The following is an 18949-nucleotide window of genomic DNA, read 5'->3' as shown; positions in this document are numbered from 1 at the left end:
CCCTAATTATGTCCTGGGGGGCAAGGCTTTCCAGTTAGCAAAAGAAAACTTCAAGGCCAAAGAAAAACCACATTCTGAAATATCCTGCTCATGAGAGAGAAAGCATGGTTAAGAATTCATAAGCTCAGCTCCTCTGGTTGTTGTTGAAGTAAGAAGTAATGATTTGTCTTGAAAATGAGGGAGAGGGTGTTTATGATGTCTTTGGGTTAAGATAAACATTTTATTTAGCATTGTAAAAGATTTGGGGCAAATGCCTCAGTATGATTAAGGATTCGGGATGTTTCAATTATTTTATTTTCACATATTAATGCTTTTATATGTGTATTTCTAAAATATCTATTGAGCACCTACTTTGGGCCAGAGACCATGCTACCGGCTGAGTTACAGCAAGCACAGAGCATGCATGGGTCCTGCTCTCTGGAGCTTACTATATGGGATGTGTTAAGTCACTTCAGTCGTGTTCGACTCTTGGTGAGCCCATGGACTGTAGCCCTCGAGGCTCCTCTGTCCATGGGATTTTCCAGGCAAGAATACTGGAGTGGATTGCTACTTTCTTCTCTAGGAGATCTTCCTAACCCAGTGATCGAACTCAGTTCTCCAGCCTTGCAAGCAGATTCTTTACCATCTGAGCCACCGGGGAAGCCCACTGTATGGGATGCAAACAAAAAGTTAATGTATAGAGTAGTGAGTTCTAGATTTTAGCCAAATGAAGCTTCTTAGTGACTTACTTAATGACTTCTAATTTCCTCGTGATGTTTTCTGATGATGACGAACCTGAGCAGGACCCTGCAGGGCCTTCCCGGGGACAGCCCCCACTCCCGTGTCCCCCACTCTTGTTTGTAGAAAAGCTTTAGCTTCCCAAGCCTTCCTAGAGTTCCAAAAAGCAAACTTAATTGGTGAAGTGAGAAAATGCAGAAACAAAGGAAAGCAGTCAAATAAGACAAAGCAGGTTAGCCATAAAACAAAATCAAGGACACTTAGTTCCTCCTCAAGGGCTGTAGTTAGTATTCTGAGCCATATCCTTGAGTTGTTTTGCAGATACTAAATGCCCCCACCCCCTCCCACCAGGTAGAAGAAGTTAACTGCATGTTGACCAGCAGCACATAACCCCAGACTGGTTGACCAGAAGGTCGATGGCTGAAATTCCAGAAACGCATCATCCTGTTACTTCACCATCAACCACCGATCAGATAACTAAGCCTAAATTAATCACACACCCCACAACCCTCACTCTCATCTTGCTTTTAAAATCTCTCTTCTGAAAGCCATTGAGGATTTCGGGTCTTTTGAGCATGAGTTGCCAATTCTCTTTGCTTGGTGACCACTTTGGGCAGCTTGCAATAAATGCTATATTCTCTTTCATCACAATTTGGTGTCAGTAGATTGGCTCTGCTGCAGATCAGGTGAGCAGACCTGAGTTTAGTTTATTAGTTTAGAGAAAATGATGAAGGGTTAGAAAATGGTATTTATTTGGTTGAAGCTTTGAAGAAAACATGGAAGGTTTAAAACAGTAACATTGCAGAGTTAGGTGGCCAGGAAAAAAGAAAAAAGAGAGAAGGTGTGGTGTGTTGAACAAGGCTGAATAATCAGAGAACACCTGAGTCTCTAGGTTATGTTAGAGCCACTCTATAAGGTTGTATGCTTTTCTTTAGCAGATTTTAACATTTAAAGTTTCATAGAAGGCATATAATTGAATTTGTTCATGGTTGGGACTTCTCTATTTGAGTAAAAAAGAAAGAAAATGGAGCATATATGTTGAAGTCAGATTAAATGATGAATTAGAGTCTTAGCTACAGAGAGAAAGAAGTGAGGTCAGATTGGAGTAGAACAGGTTGGAGACTGGACATTTAAGGTGATCAAGGAGAAGGTACAGCGGGCGTAAAAATCAGAAGACGGTGGCCAAAAAAGGTCAGGTGCCTGAAATTAATGTTTCAGATGAAATGTCTTCTGTGTAGCCATGTTGCTAGGAAAAAAATGAAGACAGAATTCACTGCCAATGACAGGTCAAAGAAATATAAACCTGCAAGTTGGATGTGGCAGTCGCTAAAGTGAACCAGTCCCACAGTGAACCAGCCCTGTGGGAGACCAGAGGGCTCTAAGTAGGTACCACAGTCTTCAGAGAACGCAAGTGAGTGAGCAAGAGGTCAACACAATACCACGATAAGAGTTTTAACAGGACAGTAGGAGTTTTAACAGACAGGAAGGGGAGTGATGCTGTAATTATCCAAGGGAATGAAGAGGTCTCCAGTTCTACTTCCTTCATGGAGTGGGGGCTAGGGACAGGTCTCAGAGAATGAGCAATCCACTTCACCTGTTGCTTCAACTATTATGAAGATATAGAAGCTCTGATCCCAAATGAGATAATAGAAGTGAGCTAATTTTGAAAGACATAAGGTAATATGATAAACTAGATGTTTGAGGAAGCGTGTGCTGGACAGTTCTGAGACAGAATAAAACAAACATTTTTTAGCAGCACAACTTGATATTTTTCTTCCAGTTTTATTGAGATGTAATTAGCAAATAGCACTGAATACAGTTAAGGAGTACAGCATAGTGGTTTGATTTACATACGTCATGATGTGATCATCAGAGTAAGTTTAGTAACATCTGTCATCTCACACGGATAAAAAATTAAAGAAATAGGAAAGTATATTTTTCTTGGGATGATTTAGTCTCTTAAAAACTTACATGCAAAACATACTGCAGTGTTAATTATATGTGTTGTACATTACATTTCTGATACGTATTTATCTTGCACTGAAAGTTTGTGGCTTTTGACTCTATTTATCCAATTTCTACCCTCCCAACCCTCCCTCCCCACCCTACCATGCCTCTGGTAACCACAAATCTGATCTCTTTTTCCATGAGTTTTGTTTGTTTGTAACAAGTATCTTTTTAACTACTGAATTCACTGCAAGTGAGAGAAATCCTCAAAAGCCACAGTAAAGAGAATGCAGGAAAGCAGAGCTGCAAATGACTCTTAAAACCAGAGCAACAGCTAAGACTTTTCCAATCCTGGTAAACATGCAGCCTTGAGTTTTAAATGCCTCATAGAAGATCTCAGGCTTGCACAAGGTGGAGATGTGAAACTATAACACTGAAATAAAGTGAAGTGAAGTGAAAGTCGCTCAGTCATGTCTGACTCTTTGCAACCCCATGGACTAGAGAGTCCATGGAATTCTCCAGACCAGATTCCTGGAGTGGGTAGTCTCAAGGTAGATTACCTTCTCAAGGGGATCTTCCCAACCCAGGGACTGAACCCAGGTTTCCCTCATTGCAGGCAGATTCTTTACCAGCTGAGCCACAAGGGAAGTCCAAGTAGTGGTTAGCCTATTCCTTCTCCAGTGGATCTTCCTGACCCGGGAATTGAAGAAGGGTCTCCTGCATTGCAGGCAGATTCCTTACCAACTGAGCTATATATTCTCAACCCCAAATAATTGGATTCCCACAGAAAACCTGCCAAAGGCAAGACAGTTCAAGTCAGGACTTTCATTTGGCAGAATTTTAGTCAAAATTCCTCTCACTCCCACTGGATTTTTCTCTTTCCCACTGGATACTAACTTAGCAGAATGTGGCATTCCTTCCCCACTCTCTCTTTACAAATTTCTCTAGAAGAGAGGGAAAAGCAGATGCTCTCCATCTTGGACAGACAACAAGCTTATGGACTCTCTCAGGACCCTCAGTTAAAAACACCACATCATCTCTATTTTCTGCTGTGGTACAGAGAACAGACTAGAATCTTGCTAATTTCTCAGCCCCTCCTGGATGCAAGGCATAGGTGTCCTCTGCTCCCAGATTTCCAACCTACTTGGGAGGTGGGGAAACCATTATTTTCTGCTGGGAACTTCAGCTCACAGCAGCTTCTTTTATACCTTTGCACTGTGTCCTCACTGCAATTTTTTGTATATCCTCTTTTTATAGAGAGAAAGACTTTGACCTTTGATACACATTAAAAACACGCTTTTAAAACTCAAATGTTTTCTCTCAAGACTACTGTGTCTGCTGTTAAAAAATGCCACCTTGGGTTTCAAATGTCTACTTAAGAAAAACAAATCTAAATGTCACTTCTTTTTTCTCTGAATTTCTCTGAGAGCCACAGAAATGAAAAGCCATAACTGAGTGGATGTAGGGCAGGTCACACACAAGGTTGTCAAAGATTTAAAAAATAGAAATCCATGCCTGCTAATACCTCCCAAAATATAAACTAATAGTTGTGCAGATGTTTAATCTTATGTGCCTTTTACACTCTACTTCAAAGCTTTTGCTGAAGATAAACAGGATATGGATGAGTATAAGTTTATGTGGAGACAATTTGGTGAGAGGATAGGCGAAGTAGAGAGTCTTCCCAGGTGACTCCAGGGGTAAAGAACCTGTCTGCCAATGCAGCAGACATAAGAGATAAGGGTTCGATCCCTGGGTCGGGAAGATCCCCTGGAGAAGGAAATGGCAACCCACTCCAGTATGCTTGCCTGGAGAATCCCATGGACAGAGGAGCCTGGTGGGCTACAGTCCGTGAGGACTCAAAGAGTTGGACCCGACTAAAGTAATTTAGCACACATGCTCATTAGGCCAAATGAGGGGCCACCTGTTAAGATCAGTTCAACTTGGTTGTCTATGCTTTAGCCACACACATACCAGAATCACTTTATAAATCTTTGAATGAATATGTTCAGTTTCTCCACGTCTTAAAATTATATTGTTGCTATGTTCTTTCCCGGATTGTTAGGTATTATTAAAAGGAGACATGCCAACATGAACTGCATGATGGCTAATATTCAGTAATTATCATGGATTACATGGATTTTTTAAATGTAATTATTAAAAAAAAGACTCGTTCAGTTATAAGTAGATAAGAAAACTGACCAAAATTTATTTAAGTAAATACGATTTCTTTTAGATTCATACAGAGCCAGCAAAAGATCTTGTTTCATTTTCCTCATCTGTTAAAATCTCAGTCAATGCATGAGTACTAAGTTGCTTCTGTTGTGTCTGACTCTTTTCAACCCCGTGAGCTGTTGCCTGCCAGGCTCCTCTGTCAAAAGGATACTCCAGGCAAGAATACTGGAGTAGGTTGCCATGATCTCCTCCACTGGCTCTTCCCAACCCAGGGATCAAACTCACATCTTTTATAACTCCTTCACTGGCAGGAAGGTTGTTTACTGCTAGCATAACCTGGAAAGCCCATCAGTCAATGATTTGAGTCTATTTTCAAATAGGATCCCTTTTGAGGTCTCAGCGCCACTGTGAACAGCATCCATGGTTGCAGTCTTCTAGGTTCATGTCTAGTAAGAAGAAAAAATAAGAAAGAGTCAAACGAAATCTTTGGCCTAAGTCTCAGGGGGCAGGGTTGGATGTTATGCCCATTCCTGAAGGAATCTCTTAATGGAATGTGATGATAACTTAAGCCAACCCAGGCTTCTTCTGGAGTTAACAGGGAATTACAACCAAAGCAAGTAACCTGAAAGTGGAGGAAAGATAGCTCCCCCAGGAAATTCAGAGGTGTGTTTCTAGGAGAAAAGTGAGAAGCTAAAAAGTCCATGTAGGTCACATTTTTCTCTTCTTTTCCCTTAGACTCTAGATGAACTCAATTCATGCATCTTTTCAGAAGTTCTCAGATGTAAGGAATAATTATGTTCTAAATTGTACCCTACAGATCATGAAAGGCTCACTTTGTTGAAATAGTTAATTTTGAAATAGCAGAAATATCAAAAAATGCTACTTATGATTCAATATTTATTCTCCTCTTCTTCCTTAAAACTGAATGTCGATTTTATTCCAGGTTCTTTTTTATCCAGCTGAAAGAATTAATTTCCCATCCTCTCTTTAAGCCAAGCATGGTCAGTTAACATCTGACTAATACTGTTGAAGTGGAGTGTTTTATAGAACTTCAGTAAAGACTTCATATAAGAAATTCACTTGGGAAGAGCACTTTATGCTTGGATGAAAGCTCCAGACTAGGATAAAGGAGCAGTAAGTGGGAAGTAACTTAAATGAGTGTCTCATGATCATGAAGTCACCACAAAAGTCCTAATCTGTTTATTCCTGAATTATTTCTTGCAGGGAAGGAATAATGTGTAGCTTGAACCATTGCTACTTGGAATTTTCTGGTATATATGCATTCAAACCTAACCCAAAGACATTCAAGTTTATAACATTCATGTTCCAGGAGACCAAAGACCTATTTATAATTTCTGGAGGCCGCTTGCAACATGAAGTTATTACTATTTTATGTCAAGAGCCTCAGCTTTGCAATTTCCCATATACTTTGGACTCTAAATCACTGGTGTTCCAAATGTCCAGATTAGAAGCTAGGTCATTCACCAGGAAATATATATTATGCCTGCAAGCCTAAAAATCTGCTTGTTCTAGACACTTGCCCTGTAGCCACTTCAACTTCCTGATATTGTTCATTTTGCTACTACATTTAAATCTGGAACATTATTTCCAAAAGTTTCCAATTGCAAAAATACATGTAGAGATGAAACAAAAGAAAAAAAAAATGAAGAAGAAGACTTTCTTATATATCTTCTAGCTCTCTCATTCCTTGTTTTTATAAGGCCATCTTGAATGCTTTTTTTGTAAACATGCTCACTTATATCTATGGGTCCTAAACAGAGAATAAGTACATAATGATCTCAGTTCAGTTCAGTTCAGTTGCTCTGTCATGTCCAGCTCTTTGCAACCCCATCCTCTGTCGTCCCCTTCTCCTCCTGACTTCAATCTTTCCCAGCATCAGAGTCTTTTCCAATGAGTCAGTTCTTCACATCAAGTGACCAAAGTATTGGAGTTTCAGCTTCAACCTCAGTCCTTTCAATGAATATTCAGGACTGATTTCCTTTAGGATGGATTGGTTGGATCTCTTTGCAGTCCAAGGTACTCTCAATAGTCTTCTCCAAAACCGCAGGTCAAAAGCATCAGTTCTTTTTTTTTTTTTTTTCTTCATTTATTTTTATTAGTTGGAGGCTAATTACTTTACAATATTGTAGTGGGTTTTGTCATACATTGACTTGAATTAGCCATGGATTTACATGTATTCTCCATCCTAATCCCCCCTCCCACCTCCCTCTCCACCCCGTCCCTCTGGGTCTTCCCAGTGCACCAGGCCCGAGCACTTGTCTCATGCATCCAACCTGGGCTGGTGATCTGTTTCACCACAGATAATATACATGTTTCAATGCTGTTCTCTTGAAACATCCCACCCTCACCTTCTCCCACAGAGTCCAAAAGTCTGTTCTGTACATCTGTGTCTCTTTTTCTGTTTTGTGTATAGGGTTATCGTTACCATCTTTCTAAATTCCATATATATGTGTTAGTATACTGTAATGGTCTTTATCTTTCTGGCTTACTTCACTCTGTATAATGGGCTCCAGTTTCATCCATCTCATTAGAACTGATTCAAATGATTTCTTTTTAATGGCTGAGTAATATTCCATGGTGTATATGTACCACAGCTTACTTATCCATTCATCTGCTGATGGACATCTAGGTTGCTTCCATGTCCTAGCTATTATAAACAGTGCTGCAATGAACATTGGGGTGCACGTGTCTCTTTCAGATCTGGTTTCCTCTGTGTGTATGCCCAGGAGTGGGATTGCTGGGTCATACGGCAGTTCTATTTCCAGTTTTTTAAGAAATCTCCACACTGTTCTCCATAGTGGCTGTACTAGTTTGCATTTCCCACCAACAGTGTAAGAGGGTTCCCTTTTCTCCACACCCTCTCCAGCATTTATTGAAAAGCATCAGTTCTTTAGCACTCAGCTTTCTTTATAGTCCAGTGGTCTAAACCTATTGAAATCAGACTCTAAATAATTGAGGGTATAATTTGAGAAGGAAAGTTCTGGGCATTGACCTCACAGAGGGGTGTGATGTTGATTTGTGGTATCGAAGAACAGGTTTCTGGAATAGAGAGAAAAAGTCCTGTAAAAGGAAATGAAACATTAGTTTGGGTCCTAGAGCATAATCTGAGTTTTAAAGTATTGTGAGACTGATATAATTACACAGGGTGGAGCAAAGAAGGAACTTTAAGATTTACCCAGAGTCAAAGGTAGACATAGAAAGAATGAAACTGTAAGAAAAGAGATTTCAATCAAAAAGGGGTGAGGCCCAGGATGAGAAACAAACCCGGAGCTCAGTGCTTTCAATAAAATGCAGTAAGACAATAATTAGGCTCAAGTAAGTAAACTAGAAGAGAGGGCTGTAAATATTTCCAAAGGTGATATATTAATTTTTGATTGCTGCCTTAATAAATTTCCATAAACTGATCAGCTTCAAACAACCCTCATTTATCTCACAGTTCTGTAGGTTAGAAATCTGACATGTGTCTCACTAAGCTAAAATCAAAGTGCTGGCAGCCTCCTGATGGGATGCTCCCAGGAAGAACACACTTCCAAATTCAGTCAGGAGCTGTCAGCCTGTATTTCCTTGGCTATAGGACTGAAGCACCCATTTTCTTGCTGACTGTCACCAGGAGGCCACCGTTATTTCCTAGAGATCTTTCCCAGTCCTTAACTGTGGACATCTTCAAGCCAACAGTTGCATCTCAAACCCTCTAAAGATGGAATCTCTGATTTCCCTTCCACCACAGCTCTCTCTGGGGGCTTCCCAGGGAGCTGAGGGGTAAAGAATCTGGCTGCCAAGCAGGAGACATGGGTTCAATGCCTGGGTCAGGAAGATCCCCTGAAGAAGGAAATAGCAACCCACTCCAGTATTCTTGCCTGGGAAATCCCTTGGACAGAGGAGCCTTGTGGGTTACAGTCCATGGGGTCACAAATGAATCAGACACAATTTAGCAACTCAACAAAAAAGCGGCTCTCCTCGTCTTTCCTGCAGCATCTCTCTGGTCACAGAGACAGTTTCGGCTTTTAAGGATTCACATGACTAGATTATGCCTATCCAGATAATCCTAAGTAAACTGCAAAGTTATTTTTTCAGAGATTACAGAAATTAGGGTGTAAACATCTTTGGGAAACCACCCTGCCTGCTGCAGATGCCAATACATAAAAGAGCCAGTGGATTTGCTGCAGTTATGGAGAGAATTCAGAGTTTCCATTGTTTTTCTGGTACCATTCTGACAATATCCATTATGTAATGGAATTCAGGGAGGTGAATAGTTATTTATCACATCCTTTACTCTCTGTTCTCAGATTTTAAAACATTTGGTCATCTCAGACAACACCTAAATTAACATAATTAACACAAAGTTAAATATAATTACACAGAGTCCTAAGAAAACTTGGTAACACTTTTCCCACATGAGAATTTAAAAGAATTGACAAAATGACCCGCTGTGAAGTATATCTCTTTCAGTCTCTTATTCATCTATGGTCATGGAAAGCTATCATGTTTCACACATAACGTTATATTTTATTGAATACCATTTATAAAAGTGCACAAATTGATAGAGATTGATTCATTACATATGTTGAAGCAATAAGACTTTTAGGTGATAAGTATAATTAGCAAGAGAATACCACCAAAAGTGCTGATATGCTATAATTTTATGCATTTATCATCATTATCTGTACAAAATAACTCAAGTTTAATATCTCCAATTTTCATAAATTCAAGTGATTGTAACTCAGAGCTCTGCAGTTTCTCTTTGTTTGTTAACTGAAGCCCCAAGAGCGTCACTGAAGTCGGTGTGATTTCTGACTGCTTTATTGGGATATAAAGATTTAACTGATCAGCCTAAATTTTATAATTATAACAGGGAGTACATGAAATCATTCTCAGTGGAGAAGTGAAATATGGGGGAGCAAAAGATGTTTTACTTATGTAGATTTAATTAACTTTTAATGATTAATATTATTCAGGAGTTCTCTCCTTTTTAATAAGCATGAGTATTGTTTTAAAAAACTACTTCAATCAAATATCAAGAAGTGATATTTGAAATTCAGGAGAGAGGGAACATAGGTATATATATATGGCTGATTCATGTTGATGAATGTTCATATCATGATGGCAGAAACCAACATGATATTGTTGACCAACTATCCTTCAATTAAAAACAAATAAATTTAATAACAAAAAAGATCTCTAAAAAAAAAGAACTGATATTTGAATGGATATCAATACCTGAAAATCCGCTTGGAAATTGAAAAGTGAAATAACTCTTGGTTAAAATTCAAAAGTAATTCGACTCCCCACTGGGGGTTTCGTAATTCTAAACCATTGCTTCCCTCCTTGGTGTTCCTCACTGGCTGCCAGGAGCAATTTCTTTTTGGAGCCTGTAGATAGGCAGAGGGCTTCCCAGGTGGTGCTAGTGGTAAAGAATCTGACTGCCAATGCAGGAGACGTAAGAGACATGGGTTCGATCCCTGGGTCAGGAAGATCCCTGGAGGATAGCATGGCAACCCACTCCAATATTCTTGCCTAGAAAATCCAACAGACACAGGAGCCTGGTGGGCTACAGTCCAAAGGGTCACAGAGTCAGACACGATTGAAGTGACTTAGCAGGCACTGATGCTCGCAGATAGTCAGAGACCAAGGACGTGACTAAAAGCAAGTGGCACATTAGGTGGTGAGTGAGTTGTGGACAAAGCCATCATGGCGAGTGACCAGCAGCCAAACTGGCTGGAGAGTAATAGACTGGCAGCGGTTCTGGCATAGGTTCCATGAGAACTGTCAATCATAGCATTGAAGAGTTGGGGAGGAATCATTGAATGATTGCTGGCTGAAATTCCTCAGCTAAGTAGTCAGGTTCTTCTGTCCTTCCCTTCAGTTGTATGAGAACACTAAAATCAGCTTTAATTTTTTTTTAAATTTATTTTTATTAGTTGGAGGCTAATGACTTCACAACATTTCAGTGGGTTTTGTCATACATTGATAAAATCAGCTTTAATTTTTAAAATGATTAATCTATATTAGTCACAGTGTTTCCATGGTGTGTCCCCAGGCACACCTGCATCAGAAACTTCTGAGTTTTAAAATGCAGACTTCTAGACCCCAATGCATACTTGTTGAGTAAATCTCTGAATGGAGATACAGGAATCACTATATTTTAGCAAACCTCTGTGGATTTCTTTCCACATTGAAAATTTGGTTCTACATGTAATATATTTTTCACAATAAATCATTATTTTTATGTCTACCCAACTTGAGAAAGCTTCAAGAGATAGGATGTATAGGAAGAGGATGATAAATTACTCTAGAGTTAAATATGGATGATCTTAAAAGTCAGAAGTCATACCAAGGGACTTCCTTAAAAACTAAACTTCCTAAGTTTGGTTGGGAAGGAGAAGGCTGTGAGACACTCACTCACTTTGTATCTGTGGACTAATGCTTCCAGCCTGATATACCGCCAAGAACAAATATAAAAGAGAATGGCTTGATGAAATATAACCATAGAAACTATTTTAAAATAAAATCCTATAGACAGAGTTTATTATTGATTCACATTCTTGAATCTTTCAAAAAGTTGTTTACAATGGCCATTAAATTGCACTGAAAAACTCACTCAAGAAAGGGAGGATCAATAATAAAACACTTAAGTGTCACTGTGTCAAGTCCCTGGCTGAGAAAGAGGATTCATGGGTTCTGGACCCAGACATCTCACTTAACCTTCCTGGGCCTTGGGTTCCTTCTCCTGTGAAATGAATATCCTGGGCTCAATGAGGGGCTTCCCCAATGGCTCAGCGGTAAAATAAATCTGCCTGCAATGCGGGAGATGTGGGTTCAGTCCCTGGGTTGGGAAGATTCCCTGGAGGAAGAAACAGCAGTCTGCTCCAGTATTCTTACCTGAGAAATCTCATGGACAGAGGCCTGGAGAGCTACAGTCCAAAGAGTCACAAAGAGTCAGACGCGACTGAACACACTACACAGCCTAGCACAGGGCTCAGCGATCTCTGTTTAATGAAAGGATTTTTGCTTTTTCTCTTCCTTGTCTGATTTCTTTATGAACAATCATCTGAGAAACATTAGATGAGTCAGAGGAATGTAGCCTCCATGAAGACACAAATAAACATGAAGTACAAACTGGATTCAGAATGGAATATTTACATTCTTCCAAAGTACCTTTCCACAAAATACCTGCTACTGCTGCTGCTGCTAAGTCGCTTCAGTCGTATCCGACTCTGTGCGACCCCACAGACGGCAGTCCACCAGGCTCCCCCATCCCTGGGATTCTCCAGGCAAGAACACTGGAGTGGGTTGCCATTTCCTTCTCCAATGCAGGAAAGGGAAAAGTGAAAGTGAAGTCACTCAGTCAAGTCCGACTCTTAGAAACCCCATGGACCGCAGCCTACCAGGCTCCTCCGTCCATGGGATTTTCCAGGCAAGAGTACTGAAGTGGGTTGCCATTGCCTTCTCCAACAAAATACCTACTGATTACCAAAAAAAAAAAAAAAAAAAAAAAAAAAAAAAATTGAATTAATTTGCATGGGAAAAGCCTGGTCAATCCCCTTAATGAAGTAATCAAAATGAACATCATCAATAACAAGACAGGTCAGCATGAATGCCCAGGTGGAGGCAGAGAAGGGACCACAGCATCAGTCCTGTAGAGAGGCCTGCCAAATATATATCATATGAATCTAATCATGGGAACACATTAGACAAATAAAATCGAGGGGCATTTTACAAAATAATTGGTTTCTAATATTCAGAAATGTCAAGATCAATGAAAGCCCAGAAAGACCAAAGCATTGCTTCAGACTGCAGAACACAATGCAATATGTGACCTCAAGTTGTATCCTTTTGCTACAGAGGTGTGGTTAAAACAATTGGTGAAACTTGAATGGATGTGAAGTGGTAGTAGCTTCTTACATTTAAAAAAAATAAAAAGGCTGACACCAAGTGAAATGAAACCAAATTTTCCTTCAAATAAATATTATTAGATTCTAATTCATCCAATCCTTTTATTGGTTTATTTTAAAAAATAAAATATTATTCAATTAATATAATTCATATTACCCTTCCTTATTTGTGGATTACATAAATGTCACCAGGTCTTGACACAATGTCTGGACTTCTAGCTGAGTATAAACATTTTGCATTAATAAATGTAAAAAGATATTAAAAGACACTCTGAGTTGAAACAATAAGTGAAAACAGTAAGTGTTAGGTAATCACACATTTTAAAAACACATTCATACAGGACTTGTTATTAGGGAGTCCAAACCTATTGTAGACTGTAATCAATGTATCCCAAATAATCAATGCAGGAAATGTGATGGCTTTGATGAGTATTTAGTGAGAAATAAAATTTGTATGAAAGATCTTTCTGGGTCTTAGGGTAACTGTTCCTTGATGCAAGTCCAGTAGGAAGATTCAGTGGAAAGTTCAAGCTTAAAACTTGAAAATAAGATTGTTTGAATTATTTAGAATTGGAATGTTAATAACTTAGAATGAACTTTTGAAAAGTGAAAATGTGTTAGTCGCTCAGTCATGTCTGACTCTTTGTGACCCCATGGACTGTAGCCCACCAGGCTCCTCTGTCCGTGGAATTCTCCAGGCAAGAATACTGGAGTGGGTTGCCATTTCCTTCTTCAGGGGATCTTCCCAACCCAGGGATCAAACTGGGATCTCCTGCATTGTAGACAGATTCTTTACCATCTGAACCACTGGGGAAGCTTTTAAAATAACAACAATGAGAAAAATCTGATTCCCATATGAAATATCCAGGAGTAGGGAATGGAAGAAAGAGCATTTCCTATTTGAAAAATAGTATTGTTGAGACTGAGCAGAACTCTGCAGGGCCTTCACAAGGACACGTCCCCCACCTCCTGTTTATCCTCCTAGGCCTTTCCTCCAGTTCCAAAGAGTAAATTTAATCAGAGAAGTGAGAAAATGCAGAAACAAAGGAGAGAAGTCAAGCAAGACAAAATAATAGTTTAGCCATAAAACAAAGGGAAGGACCTTTAATTTCTTTCAAGGGTGATAGGCAATATACTGAGCCAGATCTCTTAGCTATTTTGCAGATACTGAAACCTCCACCCGGTGAAGAATGGTAACTGCGTGTAGACCGCCAGTAGATCCTAGATGGGTTGGAACCAGAAAGCTGACGATTGAGATTCCAGAAACATCACTGTTTTCTCATCACCAACCTCTGAGAGAATTGTACATGATCTCATCACACACCCTAAGACCCCCTCTCTCATACTGTTTCTAAAATTCCTTGCCTGAAATCAAGGCTCCCTCTGTCTATAAAGACTTTTCATTTTGTACAACTCCATGGAGGGCCCTTCTAGTTGCTAGAAGACATGCTTCCTGTTGCATGAATCACCTAATGAAGGCAATTAGATCTTCAAATGTATGTGGTTGAATTTTTTTGTCTTTTAAGAAAAATTATATCTGATGTGAAAAATTCAAGATTCTTACAGGTCTAAAACAAAATATCAGTCTTGAGGAATAGGCACATAGAAAACTAAATTGTTGTTATGACTTAGTCCATGTGACTCCATGGACTGTAGCATGCCAGGATCTTCTGTCCATGAGATTTCCCAGGCAAGAATACTGGAATGGTTTGTCAATTTTTTCTCCAGGGGATCTTCCTGACCCAGGTATCAAACCCGCATCTCCTGTATTGCAGACAGATTCTTTACCACTGAGCCAAGTAAGTCCTAAAAAGTAAATTGCTAGATCCCAGATTAAGGAAGGGATTGTCTTATTTCAGAAGAATCCTATCACAAAACAAAATCCCTTCACTGGTGACCTCTACTATGAAGTTTCAAGCAGAGTGAAATAAAGTGCCCTGGAGAAAAAAATATTACATCACCTATTCCACTAGAGGGAGGAAGGAAGGAATTTAAATTTTTCCTCAGTAACCCATGGTGCATATTTTTACAGGGATTTATATTAACTCAGGTTGTTATTTTTCTGCAGGTTGAAAAAGAGATTAAAAATAATTTTAACAACACATTTACAGCCAAATCATACAGCTCTCAACATACTAGAGCTAAGACATTTCCATTACCTATAAAACGTTAACATTTTTTAAAGGACATGAATAAATATAAATAGAAAATACATCCTAATAATGGTAGCCTTTTGCTATAAACTGGGTTTTTCCAAAATGATAATCAACTTTGTGTCAAAATCAGTTTTGAATGTTAAATATGCCTAAAGCAAGGCAATGCCATTAAAAATCAAGTTCATATATTTTCAATTTTATTTAACTAAAACATATACATTAAATTTACATATGTTTTAAAATCAGTTTCTCATGTATTAGTACTTGCTTGGAGGCATATTTAAAGTTAATGCTTTAACTGAAGTCCTATTTTTAAAATCCCTTAAATCTTTTTTTCCTATTGTTCATTTGTTGAAATTTTTGCAACTCAGCTCATTTTTAATAAAGGATAAAATATATAAGCCTAAATTTAAAATAATCTCACTATCATTACTTTTCTTATCCTCTTGATCATGTTATTTAGTTTGCAACTTACTCATTGGTATAACCAATATTTACCACGATAATAATAACTAGATTTTTTTAACTTTATCAAGTGGTAAGGATTTCCTTGTTTCACACATACCAATATATACCTTCCTCAGAGAAACTTTATGACATAGTTATTAAAACCATTCTTCTTTTAAACAGGAGAAAACTGGCCTTTGAAGAGATTAACCAGTTACTAATAATCACACAGTTAACAAGTGAAACAACAAGGATTTGAGCCCAGGAAGCATGATTTCTGATGGGGTTTTATTACTATCTTATTGTTGGTGTCACCTAATCACACTGAAATCATTACCTGACTCTCTTATATAATAGAAATATCCTGAAAACCATGGAGTTTTATCAAGTCTGATAATACATTGAATTATTTTAAATATGTAGTCCTACTGAGAACAGAGCAATTTTCCACGGATTAATATGAGTCTTATGCTTACAAAATTGTAATGGTCTAAAAATTACAAACTTCTCCTGCTATGAAAAACATAGCAAAGATTGATAAAATAACTCAAAATGCTCTCTCAAATAACTAGATGACCTTCAGAAAGTAAAGGAAAAAGCTCAAACTGGACATAATCAGGGGGAAAACATCATGAAATTAAGCTAGCATTATTCCTTATCCTGCCTGCTGTCTGCTGCACATGGGGGCTGCTGCTTCACGAGCTTGCTTCTGATGTGAAAGGTCCCCCATCCATTAAACCATTGCTATCTCTGTTACTGACTCAGGACTTTATTTTTGCTCTAGAGGCTGGGAAGTACAAGGTTTACCAGCCTGTGGAGTGCAGACCAACAAATGACTACAACAGAAAAAGACACTCTATAGAGGCAAACGGTGAAGCTAGTGGTGTCATGATTAACTTGGCTTTGGCACTAAGTGAAGGTTTTTTGTAAATAAGACCTTCATTGTGATGACACAGTCAAAGTCCGACTATAGATGTTCTGTTATCTAAACCTACTATGTGTATTCAGTTAAAAACATATGTCAAGAATGGCAGTTTATATCGAACTAAGTATATTTACATGCAATAAAAATTCTCCTTGGAAAAATCAGTAACCAACACACAATGTCAACAAATATGAGCTCTGAATAAAAAATCATGCCAAACACAAAGAAAAGCATGCTATCATAAATGAGAATAGAAAAAACAATAATACCAAAATTTTTAAAAATCAGATACCAAAAATGTTTAGAAATGAACACTAAAGAAGTATGCTTAATTAATTAAAGAAAACGAGAAGGAATTGAAAATATACTAGGATAAAAAGACTATCAGAATATAAAAGAGGAAATTAGATATATTTAATAAAAGATTAGAAAAAAGTTATAGGAAAAATGAATATTATTAAAATCAACAATTTAATGAGTTGCTGAGTAACGGTTTCAAAGAGCTAGAGAGAGTTGGTAAATGGGAGAAAGGTCAGAAGAAACCACAAAAAAATGTTGCAGAGATAAAGAAATAAAAGATATTAATATAAAGGAAATGTAAGCGGCATGGAGGATAGAGTTAGATGATTCAAAATATGCTTTAAACAGATACTAGGAAAAATAATTTTGTAAATGATATAAAAACAATATTTAGAGAGGTAATATCTGAGTTTCCTAGTATTGAGTAAAACGACAAATGTAACATTTGGAAAACAAGGATTTCCAAATAACCTATGTTAGAAGAATTCCTAACTAAACAAATCATGGTAAAAATGCAAAGTATAAAGATCTTTACAGCAGCCATTAAAAAAAAAATTTACAAAGGCATGGTGATTAGAATGACAAATTCTAAAGAGAAATAATGTAACAATAAAGAGTTAAACATACTTCAAAATTCAGAGACAAATTTTATCTACTTTTATTGGTTACTCAGGAAACCTATTTTCATGCATGAAAGTGAGCAAAGGCATTTTCAAATAAATAAAAACTCTCAAAAGAGCTTCTGAATGACCCGATAGAAGAAGGAAAAAAATTACAGAAGGATCTGAAATGGGAATGATACTGGTGAGCAGAAAGAGTAATCATGCATATATATTCAAAGATAAACCAATGGTGTAAAAATAATCATTATCATCAATAGATTTGACTCACACAACAAGGCTGAGTTAAAATATCAGACAACAATTGTCTGTATTGTTTGAACGATTCAGGTTCCTGAATGTCATTCAGTTCTATTACTTAAGCCCTTTGCCTCCTTTCACTGATTCCAGCTCTAGTTTTCTATCGTCTTTGTTTGCTTCTACCTCAGAGGGAAAAGGAACATTTAAGAGTTAAAGTCATCCTATATCCTTGTATTACTGCAGTGGTATGTAAAGAGGTTGGCTTTATTAAATATTCATTTAAATGTTGAGGGTAACTACTAAAAGAATATAAAGCCTCAAATAAAGTAGAAAGGAAAATGCAAGCATTTTAGAAAAAATGCAAGGCAAGAACTCTGAGGAGAGAGAAGTAAAGCATGATAAATAGAACAGCGCAAAATGAAAGTGTCAAAATTAAACTAGTCAGTAAACTTCAACAAATGACCAAATAATATAAAATAGCTGTGTCTTTAAGAAGACCTCTTCTCTCTCCTTCAGGTACGCGCACACACACACACACACACACACACACACACAGAGTTATGGGATGTAAGGAGAGCATTTTAAGTGCCCTTGAAGGGAGAAGATGGACTTTTTAACTTTTTTCTTCTCCTTTCTGACTGAAAGGAGAATATGATGTTGGAGACATCTTGAACTATGAGGTGGAAGCAATACATTGAAGATGACAAAGCAACAAGATAGAAGGCATCCAGTTTTCTCACAACACGGAGTTGCCTCCCTGGGTTGCCTCCCTTCAGGTTCCATCTTTTTAGGTTGTGATCTACATTTGGGAGGAAGTCCTGCACTCTCCCGGGAAGTGTGCTAAAGGACATTTGTAGGGAAACACCACAGTCCTGAAGACCTGGAACATGGTCTAGAAAGGGTGTCATTTCTGGTAGACGTGTCCACGTGATTAGAAGGAAAACCCTGCTAGAGGAAATCCAGAGCAGACCCTCTAAAGAAGGGTGGTCCAGGACAGATCTATGGTACTTGAACCAACGAGGTGCCAAGAGCCCCCACATACTTTTGATGAGGGATAAACGAGGTAACATAAAGGAAAGGCATGACTCAGTCTCCAATGCAGAGGAAGTGCTCAATGACTATAAGAGTCAGTAACAATTCTGTGTCAGGCATTGTGCTGAGTACAGAGCCAAGACTGACTCCTGAATTCAGTTTCCATTACCTAGGGCCTTTCTCCTCCTCTTCTAGTGTTCCTTGCTCTAATTCTTCTCTCCTCAACATTTTTGTTACTGTTTAAGCCTAAGAGAGCATTGTCTCAGCCTCTCCTAAGAGTGGGTTCCCTTATAGGACAACATGGTAATGTAACCGCAGGAAACGTTCACCTGTACAAAGCATGTAACCTATTCCAAACTGAATCTCCTCTGCATCAAACCTAACACGGTGGAGTTTACAGCTCTTCAAAGCCAACTCAATGAGCATAAACTCTCAGTTCAACCCTAGACTTCCAGGAGTGATTAACTACAGTAAAATATG

This window comes from Muntiacus reevesi, chromosome 20 (assembly GCF_963930625.1).
Source record: "Muntiacus reevesi chromosome 20, mMunRee1.1, whole genome shotgun sequence".
In the NCBI taxonomy this organism is placed as follows: domain Eukaryota; kingdom Metazoa; phylum Chordata; class Mammalia; order Artiodactyla; family Cervidae; genus Muntiacus; species Muntiacus reevesi.
The sequence above is the reverse complement of the archived record's forward strand: the minus strand, read 5'-3'. Positions refer to the sequence as shown.